We start from the raw sequence: 19,492 nt of genomic DNA, 5'->3' as shown, positions 1-19,492 counted from the left end.
ACTAGACGGGTTAAAGAGAAATATGATTAAAAGTTTTTGAATATATGATTCGGGTAAAACGGGTAACCATACCCTAATACATGTCCCGGATGTTTCAGATTTCAGGTATTATAACAGACTTAGCTTTTTCGCATCTCCAAACTGGAATTCTTTAGATCTCACGCAAAAGGGTGTCTTCCATATATTAGTTATTTCTATACAACTAAATGGAATTTAAAAAAAGGATGAAAAACAAGACGGTCAAATGAACATCGTTTAGGGGCGATGATTTCTTGAAGCTAAGGACGAGATATGAAATGAAAAATGAATTTTCGATGCGTATAATTAACTCTAAAAACATCTTAAGAGAAGAGGTCTTGGGTTCAAGTCACATAGACGACAGGAATAAAAGAAATTTGTCGTTAAAAAAAACTCTAAAAACAATTTCAAACTTCAACAATCTCCAACTTACCTAAAATCCACCAAGGAACATAGTTCTCTCCAAACAACCAATGGGAGCTTCTATATATGGTGTGAGAATAAACTTATGTCATTATTCTAATTTTCTTCCATTAACACAATTAAAAACTAATTAAACTTATATATTGGTGATTATTACATTTGACTATTTGAAGAAATTTACATTATCTTTTTAGAGTATTGGATTTTAATATTCTCAACTATTCGTTGTTGGTCACCATTAGTCTCAACTTCAAAAATAATCATTAGCAGTCCCAACTATTAACAGATTGGTCTACAATAGACCCTGACTAACAGAAGCCTAACGCTAGTCATCGAAAAAACGTTTTTTGGCCAGAAAACTAAACTTTTTTTATCCCAAACCTCTTTTTAACCTTAAATTAGACCTTTAGGAACATTTTTCTATTAAAAGCCCTAATTATTGAGGTCATTGGAAAACTCATTTTTGGTGAAAACTCAATATTTTCGACCAAAACATCTTTGTAACCTTAGATTGGACCTTTAGGAATCTTTTCCTAGTAAAACCCCAATTATTGACGTCGTCGGGAAACTGTTTTTTGGACGGAACACTCAATTTTTGCTTGAAAACTCAACATTTTCGTCCCAAATCTCTTTGTAACCTTAGATCGGACCTTTAGGAACCTTTTTTGGCTAAAAACATTTTTCCAATGACTAATGTCGTTAGGATTGCGTTAGTCAGTGTCTAGTGGAGGTCAATATGTTAATACTTTGGACTGTCAATGGTTATTTTATAAGTTAAGACCGTTGGCGACCAACAACGAATGATTAAGATTATTACAATCCAATACTCCTTGTTTTTTTGCAATTTGTTTTGAAAGCAAATGTTAACCACATTGTCTAAAAAGTCAATTTGTTTCTCTTTCATGTGCTTAGAAACTTTTTGCTTTTCTCTATCTAACCCATGATGATTAGACTTTTAATTAGTGAGCTAAAGGTGTTGTTAATTTCAGTCATCTGCCATTTATTGATTAAGATTAGTCGACTATTAAATGTTATATTTGATGAAGTTGAAGGAAAATTTTGTAAATTATAAACTGGATCTAAACATAATACCTAATTGTTAGGGTTGCTTGACGACTCGATGGTATAAAAATAAGATGTCGCTTAAGGTCTTCACATTTAAGGCGCTTTTATTGATTATATATTAAAACCATACATTTTTCAATTGTTATTATTTATTTTGAACGGCGAATTTCTTTTAATCTCTCTTGTATGTGGGACTTAAACCCAAGATCTCCTCATCCCAACCCCAAATGTTTTAAGGTTTTGACTTTGAACAATGGACTACCAGCCATTGGTTTTTTCGATTATTTAAATATGGTTCTTTAAGTTTATGGCCATGTCAACATATTAGAGAGTTTTGGATAAACAAATTGTCATATATCTTTGTGGTTGTTTTTTACGTTTTATTAATAGAATTTGAATAGGTGATTTAGGGTTTAACATCAATTAACTTTTAGTTTTGATAAGAAAAACAAGGAATTAGTATATTTGAATCTCAAATATATATTTTTTTCAAAAAAATTCATTCCAACTCTATTATCTGTGATTTTGTGCATTTTATTATTCATATACAAAACATATATGTCTATCATATTTCATGTGTTAGGGGACTTAAGCAATTTTATTTTTTATTTATACGAAAAAGACTCCGATTTTAAAATCTCTTTGGGACTTAAAAATTGAAGTAACCCTGCTAATTATTCTCACACATAATATCTTGTTTTGATCATTCAGATTATATTTAACTTTTACATGTTATACTTCGATTAATAAACTCTTACTAAAGAAAAACAAAAAAAGAAATCGATGGTTAAACATATTTATGAAATTCATTGAGTTTGCTTTATATCATAGGATTTGACTTATACATTTATACATGTAGTGGAATGTATTTCAGACCAATAATATTATATAAATATTTTCCTCCTTTTCCTATTCAATATGACTTGTATTTCGTCTAGTAAAGTTCATTCATAACACATTCCTACACAAATTCATGAATCATAACTATATTCTGTTTTATTAATACCCACTTAAAGTTACTCACCAATGATTATAAATAATATGAATGTGAAGCAAGTTGAAGAACATCCCTGTCAACAAATCATAACGTTCCATTTATGTTTTTTATTCACAACTTGACCTTGTGAATTGTTTCAATTATCGCCCACACATAGTATGGGATCCTAAATCTACTTGGATATATACATATATGTGTGTGATATTGTAAAATAATACTATACGGGTATGGTCCCAAACAGTGGCGAAGCTTGAGATTTCCGATCAGGGGGTCGAAAACGTATATAATCAAAAATTTCTATAAAACGGGGGTCGAAAACATATATACCCAAAAATTTCTATACGAAAACTACATACTCAGCACTACTGAGCGAAAAGTTCGGAGGTCAGCTGCCCCCACTATGCTTCGCCAATGGTCCCAAAAACTGCGCAAGCCATGCGCGCGCAGGATCATACCCGCACTTAGTCGTAGCAACACTCAACTTATTCCAAGGTGTGCGGGAGGCATCCATGTACGCGCAACCATGACAAGCTCACATGGGTACAATTAGTACAAGTGGCAACATTCTGTAGCCAATCAGCGCGCGCCAGACTTTGCCCAGACAGTCCCCACGATGAACAATCGTGCAGGGGACAAACACTACAAAGGACAGTGACGTGTAACCAATCAGCGTGCGTCATTCACTGCTCCATAATCTTCACTCACAACTGAACAACAATTGTACCCAATAAATCTCACCAATAGCGACGATATTGGTAGGATCTAGAGATTGTGAGATATAGGCAAACCTTACCTCTATCCCTAAGGATAGAGAGACTACTTGTAGAGAGACTCCTGGCTCCACGACATATACACTATAAATATATAAATAGACAACTGTCACATAGTAAAAGTAGTGAAAAAGTAACATAGAAGAATATAGACATATATTTCCTCATGGAACAACATATTGACATAAATGCAAGAAGACAATCACAAACAAAGCCCCCAAAAGCGTAAAAAAAAATCTACACCTCTAATAACAAAGTTAAGACACAAAGTACTTTCCCCTAAAAATCTTTAATTATAAATCTACATCTCCACTATCTCCATTTTTCATGTCTATGTCTTTTTGATGGCCTAACAATCTATCCAATATAACATAGTAGGTCTAACCGCAACTCTATAACAGTCGGGCCAAACCACCTACGGTTGTTTGCCATGTGACCGGGCTCGTCAAGACCTTTTCGTCACTTGTCATATCCCAAGTTACACCCGTTTAAATTTTAGGCCTTTTCTACCTGGTTTTCTTTTATCAAGCTGGTCCAAATAAGAATCTATCTGTCAGCTCTTAGACCTACTTCTCATCAACACGTAAACATTTACATTTTACACGTATCCTATATCCCGAAAATATGTTTTGCACAAACACTCTTTAACTGTAGAATTCTCTTTTAATCCACAATCAAATAATCAATGCATCTAAATATTTAACGAGCATATATTAAATTATTATTTGTTTCGATCCAACTAATCAATAATCGGGGTGCTAAAACCAGCAAATTTCTTACTGTCACTGTGAGTACGGAAAATTAGCTTTTCAAAACACGAAAAAACAGCTTAAAATGCAATAATCACAAGACTGTTTATTAATTTATAATTGCAAATTGATCATTCTTTATTTGTATATTTAAAATTGGAAAAAAGCTACAATAATAAAATAAAGCTGAGTACATGCAACTTCCCTTTTATGTTGATAAAACAAATCATGGGAATGAACACCATGGTCAAAAGGGTTTGTTGGAATTTTAGGATTTTTGGTGGGTAGATTCATTGTAGTCTTATCAACTTGGTATGAAACTTGTAGTTTTTTAATCTGCTAAAATGTTATTATAGTTTATAATAGAATTTGTTTTATTAATCATCCATTAGACATTTGAATATTTCGAGTAAGTACGGATTACAAATCATGGATTTAAATTCACAATTACATTTCTTTAGCATTATTACATCAAGAATATTGAAGGAACACTGAACTTGTACTAAGGGGCCGACTTAAGTTTTGGGTACCAGAGTCAAAGTGACCGCAATGTTTTAAAATCCGTTTTTTTATACCGTATCAGATTGGGCTTAGAAACGGTTTAATCGATGTATCAGGCGGTTCAACCGGATGTACTGAACAGTTTAACTGGTTCTACCGGACGGTTTAACCGGTACTACCAGCCGGTTTAAACCGGTTTTTAAAACATCGTGTGACCTCGGATCAGAGCTTTTCTACATGTAATATATAATAAAAATAGTTAATTGAGTCCGTATATGTTTGGGTAGTGACCAGTGTAAATAATCAGTCAAAGATAAAATCGATGTACTTGTAGAGTCTAGCGGAATCAACGTATATGGTACAGTAAAATCTCTATAAATAAATAATGTTGAGACCGAGATATTTTATTAGTTTAGCGAGATATTATTATATCGATATATTAATTTAGGGTATGTTTGGCATAGAGCTTTTAGAAGGTTTTGGGAGCTTTTAGAAGTTTTTAGAAGCTTCTAGCTTAAAACTTTAAAAAAAAAAAATCCAACTCAATAAAAAACTATGTTTGGTTGAAGGAGTTTGAAGCTTTTAGGTTAGAAGCTTGAAACTTTTGGTTGAACACATCTACTAGTAGCGTTTAGAAAGAGCTACAAGCTTTTAGGGAAAAATGATTTTTTTAACCTCTAAAGATAATTAACTTTTTAGCACAAACATTTTAAATTTTTAGTTATGTCCATGTTTCGTCATTTTATACATTTTATTAAAAGCTCCAACTACTCTGTCAAACATCAAATATATGTAAAAAACTACAGCTACTAGCTACCAGCTTTCGCCTTTCAGCCACCAACTACTTTTGCCAAACATACCTTTAAAGTGGTTTTACATATGACTTTTAAATTTCCAGGTTCAATGTACATTTACAAATTATTTGAACTAGAATGATCCCCCCGCGTTGCGGAGGCGGTTTTTTTAACGTGATTTTAGCGTACATCCAAATCAGAAACCAAAAGCGGATTAGTGGTCATCACAAAGTATATACAGAAACATGCATAAAAATAGAAAATCTATGCAAGAGGTGCAAGGTATGCGAAAGAAATTATAAAAAGTAAACAGTGGATGGTATGAGTGGCATCAACATTGTTAAAATTATATCACTATTTGACCTCAATATTGACCTCAATTGATTTATGTATCACTGAGTTGACTTACCTTTTAATGCAAGTTCTACCTTGGTAACCAACTTTGATCATCGCCTTTTGATGATGTAAGTGTGCAAACGGTTCTTCATGCCCTACTGATCTTTTACCACCATATTTTGCCATCATCAAGACGTTAATGGTTCTCAGCCATTTCAATCACCGAGCATCATCATTGAAGGTTCCTCATCCATAAAAGTTTCATAGTGAATGTCTATTCAATTGATAAGTAAGATTAGTATCATACTTCACCTAGACCGTTAATTGGCACCCTTGTCTAAGCCGGTAGCCACAATTCCATGCAACCCGTACATATAATAAACTCTACCAAAAACCCACTTCACAAAAGAAAACAATAACATCAGCAATAACAATTAGGCATCAATAGTAACAAATAGTAGTCTGCATCTTAACTCATAATTATTGAAAGAAAGACATACCATCTAGATGTTCAAAAAAAGGTAAAAAAAGAACTGGTAGCGAAAACATCAGACATAGCAATACTGAAAATCACAAACGATCGCAAAAATTCAAACCTTGTGAATATTCGGGACGAATGTGGTTATCCACCAACAGAAAGGCAACTATTGTAAGTGTATTTCTTTTATTTATCGTTTCTAAGTTTGTAACTTTGTATACACATTTTTCTAATCATATTCATGGTAGACTACTTTATCAACTTTGTAATTAGAAGAAACCTTTTGTTTACTTCTTAAGAGCTTCAGCAATAACAACAGTAAGTTAAAATAAATTGGAATACATGAATAATAGGTGGTCATTCCTTTTCTTCGCTTCATATTACCGTATTAACTATATTGAATATCGTCATAAATTTACAACTGGAAGATTTTTTCACTACAATACACTTAGTATGCCTAATTTCCAAAGATAAAGAGCATGTGGAGTTTTGTTTATTTATTTATTAACGTGGATTCCTAAGAATGGATAGTGCTGGTGAAAACACGAATTAGCTTTTGTTTAAAGATTTTTTTTCTTAATATGAGTTAAGAGGAGGAGGAGGCTGCAATTTGAAATTACGATTTATGTGATCATCCCAAAAATTCAACACCCCTTTCTAGGGAAATTTTGTTCAAGAATGACAATATCTTAATCGCCATTCAGAAATCACAATTGAACAATGAGAAAGGGGGGAAATCGGCGTACCGTATCTACTTACTCCAGCAAAATTAAGCAAAGGGAAAGAGAACTAACATGCAATCGGATCACTGAAATCCTAGCTTCCATTGCCAAGGTTTGTGATGCTATCTTGGGGGTGAAGAAGATGGATGATCTTCCAAGAGATTGTTGAAGAGGTTTGCTCTTATCACGACGGAGGCCTACGGAAGTCATTTTCCTTTCACCATCTCTGTCTCTTACCGCTGATTCACTGTAAGTGTGTGATGTCTTTTGAATGAAGCAGAAGACTGTTGTGGTGTGGTGGTCAAAACGTAAAGAAACCAAATATTACTGTTGCACCGACAGATGTAAATTAATAGATATATATGAATAAGAGTTAAAATAAAAAAGAAAACATTAAAAAGAAAATTTTGTACCACTGAAAAGAAACTTAAACATGAGTGTAAGACTACATTGAAGGTGTATAATTACCAAATGACCCCTACCCTATTCTTCGTAATCTAATCATCTTCTTCAAATGCCATTTTTTTCTGCTACTCCTGTCGGAAAAAATTTCTGATGAGTAGTGTTTTTGTTTTTTTTTATCCATTTCATATACTTGCTTCAACCATTCATTATTTCAAGGGGGTATGTTAAAACTTCAGAGAGGGGGGGGGGGGAGATATTCGCATACGTATAATACTAAAATATAAAATTTAAAAGGGTGCGCCCGTCCACCCATGGGTGGCAGTGGGTCCTGTGAATAATTCTTACATCAAACCTCCATTAACCTGAGAACACCAAAATAAAGCCAGTGAATAAGAAGTTCAAATTAAACAGATGTTGCTAAGAAGACCTTACATGCCTTTCATACTTTCATTGGTTTTACTATTTAGAGATTTTAAACCGTACTTTGACAAATATATATATATATATAAGTTCGGACCATAGACACAATTCTATGTCGATCCTAATCATGGTCCGCTCAGTGTAGACCACTTAATGCAAACCCTGAGTCATAAATCATAATGAATCTCTCAAAATTTATTCTTATAATTCTCTTAACAGTAAGACAACAGAATCGACACTGCCCTTTAACTTCAAACTATAAATTCTCATCAAATGTGTACAGTTTAAAATTACATCAAAGGTTAGCGACTTAGCGTAACCAATGAAATGCTAATCACTTCAATGCTTAAATTTAAAGTACTAATGGAAAGTCAAATGTACAGTAAGCTATGATTTTTATCAACAATACTTTAGTTAATCTTAAACCACAAAAATAGAAAGCCATGAACTGATGTCTTTGCTGACAACAATTAGTAGGTGAAAATTGATAGTCAAATAAAAAAAAGGCTTAAATAAAGATCCAACAACAGAGTCTAAATCTAAATCTAAGTCAAAGCCAAAACAATGTAGCCAGCAAACTCTGAGTTCTCTAATAGGATCAAACATCTCAATGGTTTGCTTGCTTGAAGAGAATATTTCATCAAGTTTTAATACATGAAAATAAAAATATGTTGCTCCCTCTTTCAGATTATTGATTCGCAGTTCTAGATCATTGTAGTCCAACGGTGGTATCTTCAAGCGTACCTGCGATCGAAGTGAAGAACTCTGAAATTGGAGCCTTAATTTACTAAAGCATACTTGTTGGAGCCCTAATCTCAGACGAAAAGCACAAACGTTCCACGATAATAAAAACCATTTTTATCAAGACTTGTTTGCAATGAATCGAACCGATTTGAATACATAGAACCAGACCCACCCATATACCTATTAACCCAAAGCAAGATCAGAATAACATCATAGGGTTTTTGCACGAAACCCTCCGAAGCTCCAATTCCAAGAAAAAAAGTCGATTCGTTAACAACTTTTTACAACAATCTCCTTATGAAATTGAAATTGGAAACCTAGTTTTTTGAAGCGTACCTGTTGGAGCCCAAACCTCAGACGAGAACCATGACTTGGGTTGTGGTGACGTAGTAGATAAAGCTGCGACCCTTCGATTTGGCGGTGGTTGTGTCGTGGTTCTTGTGTCGCCGACTTGGATTTGGGGCAGAGCGGTGGACGGTGGTGATCGGTATTGGTTGCTGACGTCGGGAGAAGAGTAGTGATTGATGGTAGTAACTGGAGGCATCTGTCGATGCCTGGATGATGTATGACCCGTGGATGGCACGTGAGGATACTGTTCCTAAATCATACCCAAATTGTATATATTGAATGAATTGAATGAATGAATGAATTTGTCAAGTTTGTTGTTTTTTAATACAAAAAGTTAGTTCATGGGAGAGGTTTAAAGATCAACTTAATATAGATTTGAACTTAAAAAAAAAAAAAAAAAAGTGACTATAGATTCATTTTTACTAGACAATTTTAGAATTTGGAATCTTTTAGCAATATACACTGGGATTCAACAAAGTTAATATCTTTATTATTTTATCAATTGGGATCCAGTTTTGTAATGAGATTCAACAAAGTTAATATCTTATTATTTTATCGATTGGGATCCAGTTTTGTAACTGGACAAATTATTAATTTTATCAAGTATTAATTCATAGAAGTTTTACTGTAAATGTATTATTCCCCAAATGGTAGAGGGTTGTAGTCTATGATAGACATTGGTGTAGATTTAGAAGTAGGTTTAGACTGTGAGTTAGCAATAATAAAAAAAGTTGGTTTTTACTTTTTTCTAGATCTAAATCTGGATAAAGGTTGATTTTTTTATTTGTTTTGTTGTAGTTTCTATCACTCTTGTAAACTTTAGTCATTGTTTAGTATATGAGTTGGTAATTGTTGGTTGATTATCTTGTTCACATCAAGTGACGATAACAAAAATTCGACGACTTGGCCTGCTAAAAGCCTAGACCAAAATATTTTGAGCCCGGTGAAATTTGTTTTCGTTCCGCCACTTCATATACTAGCAATGTGGTCATCTTTGTGTCTAGTTATATAGGTGATGGTGAGAATACATATTGCATAAGGTGATTAGAGGTGTTTATTGACGGGTTTTGACGAAAATTCTGCACCAAACCGATAACTACATTTTTCATATATTCTATATAATCTTAAAACACAAAGTCGGTGGAAACCCCACCGGCTTTGCCTCCCCCTTCCCATACTTTCACGATGTTACAATTTTAGTCCCTTGACTTTAATACCTTCAAGGTTTCATAAAATAGCAAATTTAGTCCCTAAACTACTACTCCATTTAACAAATACTATGCTTTTGACACCCCAACTTTGTGGTAGTTTCCTTTTCAGCCCCAACTTTGTTATAGTTTACTTCTTACCGCAAAACTTTATCAAATTTTATCTTTACCATTTCTTAACCCTTAAGTTTAGGAAATGCAATTTTGAACCACTTAACGTTTTATGAAATTTTTAAATGCCACTTTGATCCCCTCGAGAGTTTTTGCCTTGACAATATAAATTCCACTTAGTCGGTCACGTATAGTACGTTATGATTGTACGATATAAATTCGATTTACGTTACGTTTTGATCCAATCGCAATGCAACTATAGGATACATTGAGTTCAATCGGATACATCAAAACGTGTGTTTTCATATGGTTAACACATCACATAATGTTTGGACTAATCCGCTCGATATTTGCGAAGTACCCGCGCCGCAGCGCGCGCGGGTCTTATTACTAGTTAAAAACTAAAGTGGTCCGGTGGTTGGGTCAACTGGAGTTGTCAAACAAGCCAAAACGGTTTGGTATTAGGCATGCAAATGAACTGAACGAACACGAACGAGGCACGTTCATTTACCTTTAACCGAACAAACAATCGAACACGAACATTTAAATGAATGAATTTTCTTGTTCGTGTTCGTTCATTAAGAAAATGAACTTGTTCATGTTTGTTCGCTAAAAGTATAAACGAACGGTTCACGAATATAAACGCACACAAACACACATAATTGAACATAACAAATCATAACGAACATAACTGAACAAGGCTTTGAATTGTATAGCAATAGTAGAGGAGAAGAAGAACCTAAATACAGGTAAACCTTAATTCACGTTTCATATGATAGAAAACATTGCTTTTAAATGGGAAAATATAAATCAAATATATTAATACCATATAAAAGAAAGTTTTGAAATCGGAAAGTCAAAGCTAGTTATGGGATGATAAAGAAAATTAAATAGGTTTTTAAATTTAATTAGTAATAACTAAATTTAAAAGATGAACATAAACAAACGGATATAAACGAACACGAACGAACGAATTTAAATGAATGGACATAAACAACGTAAATGAACGAACATAAACGAACGTAAATGAATGAACGTAAACGATTGTTCATAAACGTAAATGAACAAACGGGACATTGTTCATGTTCGTTCGTTTATTTAAATGAACAAAAAATTGTTCATGTTTGTTCATATATTAAATAAACAAACATGAACGAATTTCCTGCCGAATAATTCATGGACGGTTCACTGAACATTCGGTTCGTTTACAAGCCTATTTGGTATTGAAGATCTAAATAAGCTTTGTTTTATATCGTTAGTTTGTATAATGTATTATAAAATTATAAAGATTATTCATGTGTATAATACGTATATATAAATTTATATTTTTTAAATAACAGAAATAAATATTATTTAAACAGGATGTTCAATGTTTTAAATCATCGAATAAACCAATAAGTTATTAAACCACTATAGCGGTCGATATGTTTCTTGACAGTTTTGTCGACTTTATAAACACCCCTAGCACTCGTGATTACAACATGTATTAGATATTTTAATGCAATCGGCATTAACCTTGTGACCAAACAGAGTTATATATACATCGAACAAGTTAGGAGGTGCGGGAGTGCACGCTTGTTCAAGATGTTCTTATTCCAAGTGTTCGAGCGAAGTCCCGAATGGGGGTTCCAAGGGGACAACGCCCCCGGAAGCTGGGTCCAAGGAGCGGCAGCCCCTGTGGTCGAAATGGAAAATGAAGGCATCTTTTGGAGACATTTTAATTATAAAATAAGCATATACGGACCCTTCATCCTAAAATTTGAAATATGTCTTTGGTCTCTTTTCTTCTGGTTCGTTATGAATTCACACACATACATACTGTTGTTCGATTTCTCAATCAAAGTTGTATCCGATTGAATTATTCGTGAGAACCACCGAAATAATTTGATTCTGAGAGTGATTACACGCCTCTCTGATTATCCGTGTTTACAGAATTCCCCAACAACATGCAGTTGGTTCACACTAGTTCACTATGGGTAATTTGGTCATTTAATCATATAATCCTTCGCTCCCATACGTCAACTAGAAACTCAACCATTTCCTGTAGATCAAAAACCAATTTTCAAGACTAGGTTTCACTACACATATTGAGCAATGAAAGTGGTAATTTTGATCCATTTACTTATGTAGTGGTGGTCCGATCAGAGACCCTGGGTTATGTTTATCTCAAACAAGTTGAATGGCTCGGATCAGATAAATCGCCAAGAGGGATACAAATTAAAAGCGTCAAAAGTAGTCCAAAATGTTATTTTTTTAATTCTACCAAATACAACCACCTAAATTATTTTATTGTATATTTAAGATTATTATTGTAGTAATATAGTTTTTATTGTCATTTAGCATTATCAATTTATAAACTTAATGGACAAAAAGTGTTTGTGGCTAAACCTAGGGGTGCAAACAAGCCGAGCTACTCGAGCTTGGCTCGAAAAAAAAGCTCGAACGAGCAGAGCATAAATGAGCTCGAGCCTAAGCCTAAAAACAAGCTCGTTTAGTAAACGAGCCCGAGCCGAGCTTCGATTACCGAGCTCGAGCTGGCTCACGAGCCTACTGTTTACATACTTTTTTATTAATATATTAACTATATATTTAAATAATAAAATTATGAAATAATAACTAAATTATATAGAAAATAATAATTACAATTAATAAATATATAATAAACGAGCCAAGCCTAAGCCGAGCTCGAGCTTGAAAAAATACATATGAGCCAAGCTCGAGCTTTAGAAACAAAACTCGAATCGAGCCGAACTCGAGCTAGTGCTTTCATGAATTAAACTAGCTTGAGCTCGAGACTAGTCAAGCTCAGGCTCGGCTCGTTTGCACCCCTAGATAAACCCAATCCGACCCGACAAATACTAAAAAAAATTACTAATTTGATCCGTTACCCAACTTGCCTATTTTGCCATCTAGAAAAATCCAGATACTCACACTGAGAGGAATAGGCTGAGGAAAGCGTTTGCTGGTACCCAATAAGCTTTCATATGTGGCATTCCAGCTTCAATGTTACAAGGGTATTATCAAGCATAAATGAAAGTAAGAAAACGTCAAAAATAAAAAAAAATAAATAAAATAAAAACTGTTGTAACCTCAAAACGGGTGGCAAATGAGCCGAGTGGCTCTCGAGCTACTCGGAAAAAGCTCGAAACAAGTCGAGCCTTATTAAGCCCGAGCTCGAGTCTGGCATGTGAAGCTCGTCAGACTCGGTGAGCTTTATCGAGCCTTAGTCTAATATTAGCATTTATAAACATTTAATAACATTTACCCCTTATTTAAAGTTGTCTAGTAAACGAGCTGAGCCGAGCTTATTTAAACTTGTTTACGAGCCGAGTCCAAACCTAAAAATAAACTTGTTCGGTAAACGAGCTCGAGCCTAAGCTTAACTTATCGAGCTCGTGAGTCTAAACTAGTCTATTATTTGTTTATATTATCTTATTTAATAAATTAATTAATTGAGATCTTAAACGAGTCAAGCCCGAGCCAGTCTCGAGCTTGAGAAACTACCAATGAGCCGAACTTGAGCTTTGAACACAAGACTCGAACCAAGCCGAGCTCGAGCCTGGTCAAGAGTGGGCTCGGGTCGGCTCGGCTCGTTTGCACTCCTAGTTACGTATCATCTCAAATGAGTACATTAATAAAGATAAGTAGATAACTAACAGCGTCGGGTCAAACGGGTAGAAAGTCACCCACTAATTTTTAATACATGCAACTTCCTAAATCATTTTATTCAATGTTAATTTTTAATACATGCAAGTTCCTAAATCATTTTATTCAATGTTAATAACAATTAACGCACTCATAATTTAAAAATAAAAATAAAAAGTGGACGAAAAAGTGCTAGCAGGACCGGACCTTTGAACCTTTACTAAAAATAACCCGTCTCAACCCAAACCTGTTTTGACCCGTTACTCAACATGACGCCCATGTTCCAATGTTCTCACCTCTAGGCATGATAACATAAGTTTGTCCTAGAAGTGTCTTTTGAATCATTTAGAATTAGAAAGATAAAAACTTTCCATGGTTGACGAATTCTGGCTGGATTCCAGCGTTGTCGGTGCCACCCGATTGGCTAAGACTCGGGTCTGAGACAATGATCAATGACAAGCTTCTCTGAGACTGAATTGTGCTAAAATCAGTATCATAAGTGCTTGTGCTCCAAAAATCATCTGAGAGATCTTGAATAAGAATCTTTGATGGCAAACAACAACCAAAGAAACAACTGTTCTGTTACATATGACATAAAATTAAGGATTGAAAAAAGATTGTTGCTTTTAGTTCAACTTTCATGTAACAATTTACATGTTTTGACTTCGAATATCTGACCAACTACTTTCAGTTTTATAACTTACATAACAAGAGAGTAGAATTTATAAACTAAATTTTGACATATACAAGTTTGACAATCAAAGTCAGAGCATGAGAACCGCATTTAGTAAATGAGACCCACATCCACATCTATCAACTAGACATTGGCGCAAAAGTACTACTTATACAGTAAGTCATTACCACTTTCGTGCCACTTAGCGAAAAGATATTGTCACTTGTACATGACTTGGCACAAAAGTACTACTTGTTTTGCGTTGTGTTGTTAGACCATCCACAATAACAACCTCATAAAACACCTAAAATCGTGTTTAGTCAGCCGTCATATCATAAAAACACTTATTCTTATAAAATACCAGAACCTACCTAATAAGAAAAACCTAAAAAAACACTCAAAACCATTGTCACATCGTCACCACCTTTTTAATTTTTAACCACTCATTCTCTTTTTATATTTATATATATTAAAAGTACACATGGGCCATCACTAACTTGTTTTTTTGACGTTTTTGTGTAAAAACGTCCATCAAAAACAACCCTCACAATAATAAAAACAGGTGATGCGATAAAAACATGAAAAAACATTCTCCAAAAACATGTTATTGGGGATGCTCTTATGATTGCTTGTCCTTGTAAATGAAATATGTACAATGGTCAAACTAATAATTAAAAGAAATGACTATTTTGATTAAAAAAAATTGATCAAATGTTTATTCTTGTGATTTTCACCATAAAAATCACATAAATTTTTATAGCCATATAAAGTAAAGCCCCTGAACAATCATCACCAAAAGGTTTTGATTTATGTTTATCCTTACGATATCTTTCTTTGTGTGTCTATATGATGTGGTATGTCCAAATTACACGTTTTTGCAAATGTTCTACTACTGTTAGCCAGCTATTTCTAGTTTTGTAGAGTTCTTTTAGTAGCTTGTACATCTTTTTATGTATTTGACTTGATATGATTTTAGAGCTGGTCTAACTAGAAGCAGTTTCTCTGTCCCTTGGAATAGAGATGCCTACATTCCACCTTCTCCAGGCCCAATAGCTTTCGCTATGGTTGGGATTCTGCCGGATATGTGGTTATTGTTGCTTGAGCACATCTATGCAACAATCAGTTTTGACTATGTAGGTTTCCTATGACACTAGATGGCATTCTAAATCGTGTATGAATTCACTATCAAGTTAATGTATTCCTAGTGTATGAAATATAAGACAAAAAGTTCTAAATCGTGTGAAAACAAAGTTCTAATTGCTGACCATGTTTCAAATGAACAGAATGTGAGGTCAAGAAGATTGGTGAGATAGCATATATTAAGTTTTTAACTTGTATCATATTTTAATTTAGTTGGCCGTTGGAATTCCCGGTATTTGTATATCATTGTTTGTAAAAAAAATAATTCAGAAGAACTTAATTGCTGATATTGACATAGCAAGTCTGTTATATTATTCGTGTTAATAAAGCCATACCTTTAAATTTTGTTTTCACACTCTTTATACGGGCCGCATAGAATATTCTGACATGACAAATATTGGCTCGTATAATACTATACGGCTTGTATAAATGGAGAAAATATTGGGTCGTATAACATTATACGGGGTTTGGCTCGTATAGGATTATATGAGTCGTATAACATTTTATACGGGTCGTATAGATGGAGACAAAAAGTATTCTCTAACATTTTTTTTGTGCAACATTCTCCTATATGACCTTTATAAATCTATACATGTTTGTTTAGGTGTAGGGGTGTGATAATAATATTTTTGAGGTGTAGGAATAGTGGGAGTGTATATTATATAACTTTGCAAGGGTCTCAACGTGACATCCACCATTTTTTAATGTATAATTTAACTAAAAATCATATTTTTTAAAATTTATCTCTCATTTAAAAGGAAAAAAACTCTCACATTCTATCCAACATTTTTATCTTTATCTTTTCCCAAATACTTACTTTATTATGTCTCGTTTTATACGCTCGTAATAATTCGATGGAGGATGAATAGTAGGTTTTCATATATGAAAAGCTAATGTAGTGATTTTTCAAAACATACTAGAGAAATAATGGATGAGATGTAGTGAGTTTTTAATAGATTTTTTTTTAAAATTCTATTGATAGGGGAAGGGTTGTTGGATAGGATGTGAATGCCTTGTAGTGTATTTATCTTGCAAAATCTAGAAATTATTCTTAGAAAAAGAGTAAATTAGATGAATGGTTCATGTGATTTATCAAAATTTTGGATTTAGTCTTTATCTTTTCAAAAGTACATGGATGGTTCATATGGTTTGCATTTTGTAATACATTTAGCCCGTAACCAACAAATCTAATGGTTTCAGTAGATCCAAGTTAGAGACTAAATGCGTTACAAAGTGCAACCGATAGGGACCGTCCATGTACTTCTGGCAAAATTGAGGATTAAATGCATTACAAAGTTCAAACCACTGGGACCATCATGTACTTTTGGAAAGCAATGGTCCAAATCCAAAAGTTTGATAAACCACATGAACCATCTATATATTTTACTAAAAAATTGTAGGCTTGCAAGAAAATAACCACCAACACCACTAATCCTACCGGCTAGTGGGTACTACTAACCCATGAGTCCATGAATAAGGGGCTGTTTGGCAACATCTGAATGGTTAAGTGTTGAACCAGTAAGAGGTCTGAACCATTAAGAGCCTGTATAATGCTTAACCGTTTAGAAGCAAATGTCTGACCAATTCAGATTACAGGTCTTAATCATTCAGACTCTGTATAAATCTTAAACATTCAGAGGCAAATGTCTGAATCATTCAGACACCTGCTCGTGAAACAAACAGTCTGAACCATTAAGTGCTGAACCAGTTAGAGATCTGAACCATTAAAAGCCTCATTAAAAGGCAAACAAACAGCCCCTGATATTAGCAATTCAAAGAAAACAATGAAATAACTTACTACCCATGGTTATCATAAAGGAAATTATAAAAACCAACACTTCGACCGAATTGAAATCAACTGCCTAGGAAAAGATTGAGATTTGAATGTCTCATATAGAAAAAAGCTATGCCGTCACTTTGACGATCAAATCAGTGTTCATATTTCTTTTTTGAACGACAAATTAACTTACTTTTTAATACTCATATACCTATATGTTAATTTGAACCCATCATTAAGTTAATATGTATGATGTTTAAACTATTAATATGTATGGAACTATGGATCATGATTGATCTTAGAAAACCATGAGTATAATAATGTGTGTATAATAATAGATACCGGTTTTCATTTAAAAAAAAAAAAAAAAAAAGTGACCAGGCCTATTAGGCCAAAAACTGTTGGGTCCAAATTAAACCTGTTGGGCCAGGGTCAAATGGGAGCATCAACATTAGTGGGTTGATTAATAAGTGGATTAGTTATCTACTGGTACTGTTCGGGTTATAATGCTTCATGTTTTTATCAGTTTGGTTGATTCGTTTTTTAAATGTATGTAATAGAAATGAAACCAATATAAATGGTTATAAAGCTATGTGTTGTAGTTTAACTAAAAAGTATCGTCATGTCATTGTCACGTAGATAATATGCTTTAACTAACTCATCCTTTAACTATTACATTGTGATTTGACTAATAATAAAAAGTAGAAAGAAAATTAGTGATTGGTTGATATGAAAAGGGGGTCCACTCTTTTATCGCTCATTTATAGTTTTTTTTTTAACTTAAATAAAATATTGTTCAAAGTTTTATTATGAAATTAATGAATAGAGGAAGTGAGTTGATGATAAAAAGCATTGCAATTTGCCATGTTGAACAACTTTGCCCATTGCCTCATGATCTTATTCAGCCTGAACTAAAGCACTATTATTAATAAGTTCAAACTTATGAGTGTTTGGGTATAATTATGTGATATTGAAGAATGAAAATCAGATATTAGGTTGTAGTAAAACAAGCTATATATGCCATGAAACGTATTTTAATCAAAAAAAAAAAAAAAAAAAAAAAAAAGCTATATATAAGATAGTGTTACAATATGCTTTTATCTTCTTTTTTTAACCAGATTTTATAAAACCTTTATTTTTAACAGCCGGATTTTATAAAACCACAAAAATGGAATCGAAGATTGTTTCCTCCATTAGCTTCTTGATCTGAAAAATGGTATCATTATGATAAGTTCATAGCACCCACCAAGTCGACATCATATACCGCCAGGTTTTCATCGAGGTTGAATCCAGTCGGTCGATTATATGCATCGGGGCCTTTCAAGTACCTAGTAATCAACAACCAACATCTCTTGGCTATAAGATAATTTCCTAAAAAGTGATCCATGGCCTCGGTACCATTATCGCACAAAGGACTTAAACACTCTTTAATTCTACTACTAAACTACACATTTTTTATCACCAATGTTTTAAGTGTTTGACGGGTTTTAGTTATTTAATAAACTAAATAATAAGGGTAAATATACAATTTGAGATTAATATTTCATATACACTAGGATTTTGACCCGCCGCGCGTTGCCGCGGCGTCAAAAGTTAAAGTAACTCGTATTTATACTTTATATTTAACCCGACTCTTTACTGAAAAAATTTATGTCGCCGTCGAATGAAAATGTATTATATTTGACCCAACTCGCTTTCGAATACAGTTTACGAACGTACATAAAATAAGTATAAAACGTATTATTTTTTATCAGACTCACTTGAGAAAAAAGTTTATGTCAAAACAGGAATTTAAGATGACAGGTACGTTAAAACTGCGATACGCAACACATTACGTCGGCGGCGCCTTAGTTGTTTATAGCGGACGACACATTATGTGATGCGTTGACCATATAAAACACGTGTTCGATGTATCCGATCAAACTCAGTGTAACCTATATAAGCATTGTGGTTACAATGTACAATGATGACAATAACGTGTGATGCCCGCACGTGACATTACACGTTTTTTACTTTGTTACACACGGTACTTTCATGACAGTAACGTCATTATGTATATGTAAGGTATGGCTCGATCCTTGTGGTGTAAAGTTGTAACAATATTTTAGACGATCGTGTAAAGTCGTAAAAGTAATCTAGAAATTAACATGTTTATACATAGATAAAAG

At 33.6% G+C, this 19,492-nt stretch overlaps 1 long non-coding RNA gene and 1 pseudogene across 6 annotated transcripts; both read right to left on the bottom strand.

Annotated features, from left to right (window-relative positions):
• Nucleotides 1-5,532: 5,532 nt before the first annotated feature.
• Nucleotides 5,533-9,058, bottom strand: LOC110893848. 6 transcript variants are annotated; one of them, XR_004874374.1, is made up of 4 exons: nt 8,759-9,058; nt 6,926-8,422; nt 6,154-6,216; nt 5,533-6,051 (listed from the first exon to the last, which is right to left on the bottom strand). It is a non-coding gene; the product is annotated as an uncharacterized LOC110893848 (long non-coding RNA). The 6 variants fall into 6 exon arrangements; XR_004874371.1 differs by having other exon boundaries at nt 6,154-8,422; XR_004874372.1 differs by having other exon boundaries at nt 5,533-6,216.
• Nucleotides 9,059-12,002: 2,944 nt separating this feature from the next.
• On the bottom strand, nt 12,003-18,711 carry LOC110892310 (annotated as a pseudogene).
• Between the last annotated feature and the right edge of the window lie 781 nt (nt 18,712-19,492).

The sequence above is a fragment of the Helianthus annuus genome, chromosome 12, assembly GCF_002127325.2.
Source record: "Helianthus annuus cultivar XRQ/B chromosome 12, HanXRQr2.0-SUNRISE, whole genome shotgun sequence".
Lineage (NCBI taxonomy): Eukaryota > Viridiplantae > Streptophyta > Magnoliopsida > Asterales > Asteraceae > Helianthus > Helianthus annuus.
Note: the sequence above shows the minus strand (reverse complement) of the source record. Positions and strands in the feature narration are given on the sequence as shown.